Source organism: Emydura macquarii, unplaced genomic scaffold (genome assembly GCF_026122565.2).
Source record: "Emydura macquarii macquarii isolate MOO-44397 ecotype Brisbane River unplaced genomic scaffold, CSIRO-AGI_Emac_v2 contig_499, whole genome shotgun sequence".
Classification (NCBI taxonomy): Eukaryota; Metazoa; Chordata; order Testudines; family Chelidae; genus Emydura; species Emydura macquarii.
Window position 1 is genome coordinate 15,022,640 of NW_027130636.1, and position 7,676 is coordinate 15,030,315.

Sequence of the window (7,676 nt, forward strand, 5' to 3'; positions counted from 1 at the left end):
GCCAGTGTGGGTTTGTCTCTTACATTATTCCCTCTAATGTTTTGTCCATTTCAATTATGGGGCTTCCACTAATTCTTTCGGAACACTTTTCCACACTCTGGAAGGTGCCTGGAAATAGCTTATGATTTCATGCCTTTCCTCTTAGTTAACCCCTGGTCTTGACAGAGAAGCCAAAATGAGCTCAGCAGTGACTACGGAAGAGAGAAGGTGACAGAGCCCACCATAGGAAGGAGAATGTAAAGGAGAGTTCAAAACCAGCACGAATAGATTTCCACTATTCTTTTCCAGTTCTGCCCCCGAGTTGAGTAATGTGCACTAAGGCAGCAAAACAACATAAGTAGCAAAGTATTTTTATCCCCTTCCTGTCTTCCCTTTCCTTCCCCCATGCAGTTTAGATGCCTTCACAGGCATATGACATGGGCTGCCAACATTTGGTGTAAAAATATCAATATCTATTTTGCATAACTGCTATGAGTGAGTTACATTTACCAGCCAGCAAAGATCAAGAGTCTTCCGGGAGCTTGCTGGATCAAACTGTCATGATTTCAGCACTGCTTTGCGTCAGGCAGCTGAATTTAAAGTCAAAACACAGTTTCAATGAATAAGACAATGAGAAAGTCTGAGTCATACTCTACTGAGAGTGAGGAGAACAGCTTAATAGACAGCAAACATGAATGACAGTGAATGTCTAAGTTCAGTCATGCTGCCACTTCGTAAATTCAAAAGTTTATTTTTAGTCATCCGGAATGAAGAGGATTTATTTGCATCTTGCCAAAGAGAGTTTAGAAAAGATTTTAATTACTGTTGGCCAGATTCTGATTTCATTAGCACCAATCAAAATGTGGCTCTTTGTATTCAAAGAAAAGTTCTGCTATTCACTAGTAACTCTTAATGATACTTCTTCATCCATGAACGTTAGCACAAATTGCTCTTACTGGAGCATTCAGTGTCGTTAGGGTGCAGCACAACACAGTCCTGTCCCATCAAGTTAGACAGAAGGGAGAACAAGTTGCAAGCATACCAAAAGTTCAGCCAAAATTGAAAAATAAATAATAACAGGAAAATAAGGCTATGTACCTCCTCACATGCTGGGTCACTGGAGAACCACCTAAGGCATGTGTTTACGTGAACCAAACGGCTGAACTCTTCACCACGGTGGTGGTCACAAAGGGCACCATCAGATAGTGAAGCCTTGTTTTTTCTGCTTTTTAGAGTAAAGACAACAGACTGGGTGGCCTGATTCTGATCTCACTCATATTGGTGTAATTGTATTGACTTCAGCGGTGTTATTTCCAATTTGTAATTCCCTCTGGAATTAGGTGCTTAAGGTTAGTTAGAAAAATTTGGCCAACCATTTATGACTTTAAACCAAGGCCACAAAGCAAGGCTGTGTCAGAGCTTGAATAAACCTCTTGCTCACCTCAGTACATAAACCATTCCAGTGGCCTCAGAACCCACCTTATTTATACAGTTGCAAAGCTTTTCTAAAAATCAGCACATAAACAGAGCTTCCAGCATAAGGTACTGAGCTCCATTTCTCCCATAGCAGGAGGCTGGTGTTGGGAGGGACAGGAGGAGAACATCCCGCAGTGCTGAAGGAACGGGTTCAAGACTATTTAGAAGGACTGGACATTCACAAGTCCATGGGGCCGGATGCAATGCACCCGAGGGTGCTGAGGGAGTTGGCTGAGGTGATTTCAGAGCCATTGGCTATTATCTTTGAAAGCTCGTGGGAACAGGGGGAGGTCCCTGAGGACTGGAAAAAAGGAAATATAGTGCCCATCTTCAAAAAGGGAGGAAAGAGGATCCAGGGAACTACAGACCGGTCAGCCTCACCTCAATCCCTGGAAAAATCATGGAGCAGGTCCTTAAGGAATCCATTTTAAGGCACTTGGAAGAGAGGAAGGTGATCAGGAACAGTCAACATGGATTCACCAAGGGAAAGTCATGCCTGACCAACCTAATTACTTTCTATGATGAGGTGACTGGCTCTGTGGATGTAGGGAAGGCGGTGGATGTGATATACCTTGACTTTAGCAAAGCTTTTGATACTGTCTCTCACAGTATTCTTATCAGCAAGTTAAAAAAGTATGGGTTGGCTGAATGGACTATAAAATGGATCGAGAACTGGCTAGAGCATAGGGCTCAACGAGTAGTGATCAATGGCTCCATGTCTAGCTGGCAACCGGTCACAAGCGGAGTTCCCCAGGGGTCGATCCTGGGTCCGGTTTTGTTCAACATCTTTATTAATGATCTGGAGGATGGGGTAGATTGCACCCTCAGCAAGTTTGCGGACGACACTAAGCTAGGGGGAGTGGTAGATACCCTGGAAGGTAGGGATAGGATACAGAGTGACCTAAACAAACTGGAGGATTGGGCCAAAAGAAATCTAATGAGGTTCAACAAAGATAAGTGCAGAGTCCTCCACTTAGGAAGGAAGAATCCCATGCACAGCTATAGACTGGGGACCGATGAGCTGGGCAGCAGCTCTGCAGAAAAGGACCTGGGGGTAACAGTGGATAAAAAGCTGGATATGAGTCAGCAGTGTGCCCTGGTTGTCAAGAAGGCTAATAGCATATTGGGCTGCATTAGGAGGGGCATTGCCTGCAGGTCACGGGAAGTGATTATTCCCCTCTATTCGGCGTTGGTGAGGCCGCATTTAGAATATTGTGTCCAGTTTTGGGCCCCCCACTACAAAAAGGATGTGGACAAGTTGGAGTGAGTACAGCGGAGGGCAACAAAAATGATTAGGGGGCTGGAGCACAGGACTTATGAGGAGAGGCTGAGGGAACTGGGCTTGTTTAGTCTGCAAAAGAGAAGAATGAGGGGGATTTGATAGCGGCCTTTAACTACCTGAAAGGGGGTTGCAGGGAGGATGGGGCTAGGCTGTTCTCGGTGGTGGCAGATGACAGAACAAGGAGCAACAGTCTCAAGTTGCAGGGCAGGAGGTCTAGGTTGGACATTAGGAAAAGGTTTTTTACTAGGCGGGTGGTGAAGCACTGGAATGGGTTACCTAGGGAGGTGGTGGAATCTCCATCCTTAGAGGTTTTTAAGCTGAGGCTTGACAAAGGCCTGGTTGGGATGATATAGTTGAGGTTAGTCCTGCTTTGAGCAGGGGGTTGGACTAGATGACCTCCTGAGGTCCCTTCCAACTCTAATATTCTATGATTCTATGATTCCACATGCTTTACATAAAATGAATCCCTTTGAGGAATATATCAAAGAATTAGCTCACTAACCCATCTAAGTCCTCAGTGATCTTCTTGTATTAAAATCCTTTATGGCAGGGTGCAATTAAAAAAAACTGATTTGCAAGCCCACCCAAGAATGCAAAGTTTAGATCCTGTGTTGAGCTCCATAGCACTACTAATGGAGAAAAGAACCATTCTGTCTTTGAGGACAAATGAGCTACCAAATCTTGCTGGAGGGATAAGACTACAGGCCAGATCCTCACCTGGTATAAAATCAGTACACACCACTAAAGGCAATGGAATTTTGAGGTGAGCAGGTGCATGGCTGCTGCTCCTAGCCTAGGTCTGTAGCCACTTGCATATGATTGTGGTGCAAGCTAAGCTGCTTTTTGGCTCTCCACCCACAGCAGTCTCAACATGGCTCAGCTGCTATATGGGGGAAAGCTGGCTTGAGAGGGCTGTTCTCTGGGAACTTCATGGAGGGTAAGGTGACAGCATTAGTGAGAGCCAGATCTGGGGGTAGTCTCTGAAGTGCCCACACTCCCCCCAGTCAATTTCACCAACTCTGCTGGCTGCTCTTTGAGGCAGCTACTATGAATGGGTTTAACAAAAGCCAGGAGCTCTGTTTTCTGAAAAAGTAATGGGCTCATAGAAACAGGCCCTGAAAAAACAGGGACACATACTTATCCTATTACTTTATAAACATGCAGAATGGGGTGCAACCATCATGGATGAAAGCTAGTTTAGGGGTGTGGGAGGTGGCTCAGGAGTCAGTAATTTTGAGGATGGGGGTGGTTGGTATGGGGGGGATATGTGGCAAAATGGTTCACAGTCTTGGCATAAGTATGTTCAGGCTGGCACTGGTGACAACAGACTGAGACCACAGCAGTCTCTCTAGTGGCATTGGCAAGCTCAAGAGGAATTAATGAACTTCTTTGACATAGTATTGTGCTTTTATGATGTAAAACGTACATTTTCACAGTGTATGCCATCAACAATTTACCTTCAGTGAGGGTTTCGTGAATGAACAAATACACTGTGTGGGCGTGTGAAATCAAATTTGCTCAGCAAGGGTGTATACATTAAACTCCTCTGCTGTAATCACTGACTTGAGCTGGTTACATAATAAACAAATAAATAGAATTGTTTTAATGTTTTTGGACAAGGATTATTTACAAATTAATCCTTACTCTGATAAAGACTTGCAGAAACTCTGCTCCACAACTCTGCTCCCCTCACTTATACTAAAACCTCAGTAGGTAGCACGAGTCATTCACAAACCTGAAAATGTTCAGTGATTTTTGGATGTGTCTGGCATACAAAGCCTCACATTTTTATCAGCAGGTCTGTCTAGTGGTATGGGGCAGCAATTTATAGTAGCATAATTGCCATTTATTAATACAATTTATGTTATGTAATTGTTTCAGAAATTAAGTAATTCACAAAGCGTAACCCAGCGACCAAAGTACATGGTCACATATACACAACAGAGGCCAAATTTTTAAAAGGGGCCTCATCCATCCCCAAGGTGCTAAAATGATGTGTTCTTTAGAAATGTAGCTAGATGGAACTCAACTTCTAAAGCAATATTACATGACCAAGTTTTTGTTCACCCAAAAGCTCAGCAGGAGACTCATCTTGCGTCCTTTGCTCATGTTTGTTTTAGCTAATGCCATTAGACGGCTGTGACCCAAGGTGATAATCGTTAAGGGCACAGGGGTTGCGCATAGGGTTTTGCAGGGATCCCCTAAGTTGGATATATGCATAATTGTTCACTGAAGCATGGCTCAGATAGTCTCTACCAGAAGCCAGTAGCCTACTGAGTGTCATAATCATTGTTTGGATGGATAATATTTAAGAAGTCATGTCTCTACACTGAAAATTATGTTCTTAAGGTCTTGAAGTTAAAGCAGGTCACCAAGAGCTGACATACCTCACACATGTTCCTTCCAGGCAGAAGGTAGCAGACAATTTTCTCCCTGGCTGTCCATGCTTACAGTGCTGAAGTGGCATTCTTCTGTCGGCATAGGTACTCCATCTCCCTGAGAGGCAGTAGCAGTGCTTAATTTGTGCCAGGGCTTGCTGGGGCTGAGCCCCAGCACCTCTAGATTTGGCAGTGCATAGTCCTGGCACTTCTGTGCTTGCTGGATCCATTATGAAAGTAAAAAAAATTGCTTGAGCCCCAGCACCTCTTTCATTACAAATTTAGCACTGGGCAGTAGCTATGTCAAGAGGAGAAACCCTCCTGTCGATATAGCATTGTCTATACTTGGAGGGTAGGGCGGTAGAACTATGTCTCTCTGGAGTGTGGAAAATTTACATGCTGGCCCTATACCACTATAATGTAGACCAAGCTCCCATCTAGTCATATGAGTATCATCTGCCTCAAAAGGGAGGCCTGTTTGCATGATGAGCCATAGGCAAAAGAAGAGATTGTGAAATCTACAAGTGAGGAAATTCACAGAATGGAACAAACAGCAGAGGGCATCCTCTTTATAAATGAACACAAAAGAACACACAGGGGCCTTCACCAAGAAGACCAGCTGACCCTGTGTGTGTCTCATGCAAAGACAATCACAGCTAATCCTGGCAGTAAAATACTGCAAGGACTTTGTGTGAGCATTGTTGTAAAAGCCCTCAGAGTATCTAATTCATTAAATCTAGGTTCTAGAATGTGTTATGATTTTCTATGTAACCATCTATTTCCAATACTTCATCTTGCTGTGATTTGAATCTTGATGCACTGTTTAATAAACTTGCACTTGATTTCACTGTGCACAGAACTAGGTGCTGGGTCAAGCAGAACAGTGATTGGAGGTGAACGTTGTAAGCTGAGGTGTGCTGTTTCTTTGGAAGCAGTGAATCCGTGAATACTGCAAGCATCCAGTGGAGTGGACTGGACATTCCAGGGAGATGCTTGGATGGCTCAGGGTTGGCGTGTGCCTATTGCTCAGCTGTAGAGAGACAGTCGGGCCCATAAGGCCCAGGAGGGAGTGTTGCCAGTGGAAGGGGGGTGCTGACACGCGGTAAGCATAGACAAGGATACCTCATGCTAAAGGCAGGTGATAGTGAGGTACCTCAAAACCCTGGGTGCCCTGGAAAGCATGACAGCTGTCAGTATTGGGATAGTTCACATAAGCATGGGTTGTGAACACATATCCACATGGGTTTGTTTGCCCCCCTCTTCCCCCCATTTCTGGTGTGTTTAGAGAGAGTTGGAAACCAGAATTTCTATTCCACAGGAAATTACAAAAATCAATGTAAAAATAATCATTCTAAATCAGGACAAAAAGCCAAAATTTCAAAGTTTTCTGCAGAATCACAACAAGAGTCAGCTAGTCTACCCCATGCCAAGATGCAGGATTTGTTGTGCCTAAACCACCCGAGACAGATGGCTATGCAGCCTCCTTCTGAAAAAACTCCAGTGAAGGAGCTTACACAACTTCCCTAGGCAGTCTCTGTTCCATTGTCCTACTAGTTTGACAGTTAGGAAGTTCTTCCTGAGATTTAATCTAAATCTGCTATGCTGCAGTTTGAACTCATTGCCTCTTGTCCTGCCCTCTGTGGCAAGAAAGAACAACTTTTCTCCATCTTTTTAATGGCAGCCTTTCAAGTATTTCAAGACCGCTATCATGTCCCCCCTCAATCTCCTCTTTGCCAAACTAAACATACCCAGTTCCTTCAGGCTTTGCTCATATGGCTTTCATTCCATCCCTTTGATCATCTTTATCATTGGCCTTTGGACCCTTTTCAGTTTCTCTACATCTTTTCTATACATCGGTGACCAAAAGTGGACCCAGTACTTCAGCTGAGACCTAACCAGCACTGAATAGAGCGGTACTATCACCTCCCATGACTTGCATGTTATTCCTCACTCTCATCTCTGGCGTGCTGAGTCCCACCTTCCAAAATGGAGGGTGATCTGTGATCTCTGCAGCCACATGCCATATTCTTATGCTATAACAGCTGCTCTGTGGGGTTGCAGAGCTGATGGAACATTTCTAGAAGTGGATGGAACATTTTTGTTGAAAGTTTTCAACTGGAAAATGCTGTTTCTGTAAAACTGATTTTTTTGTTGTTGCAAAAAAGTAATTGATTTAATCAAAATCTAGTGACAAAATTATTTTTTGTTGTTGCTGTTTCCAGAGTTTTTGTTTTGGAAAAATTTATATTTTATTTTTACTATCAATACCTTGTGTTAGCCTGGAATCATGTTATTAGGGTACTGAAAATAGCGGTTCCTCTAATTAATACACTGAGTGTTTAATTCTTCTTTTCTTGTTCATCAAGTCAAAAAGTGTCAAATTATTTCATTACAACAAAAAGCAGGAGATACTTTGAACAAGAAGAAATAAGATTTTTCAATCATCGCTAAGTAGCAGCTGCTCTTACTGATTTTTAAAGCAAAATAGAATACTTTTATTATTATGTCATATTATAACATGTTCATAGCACAGAATATGTCTTACCATGTCATAATATATG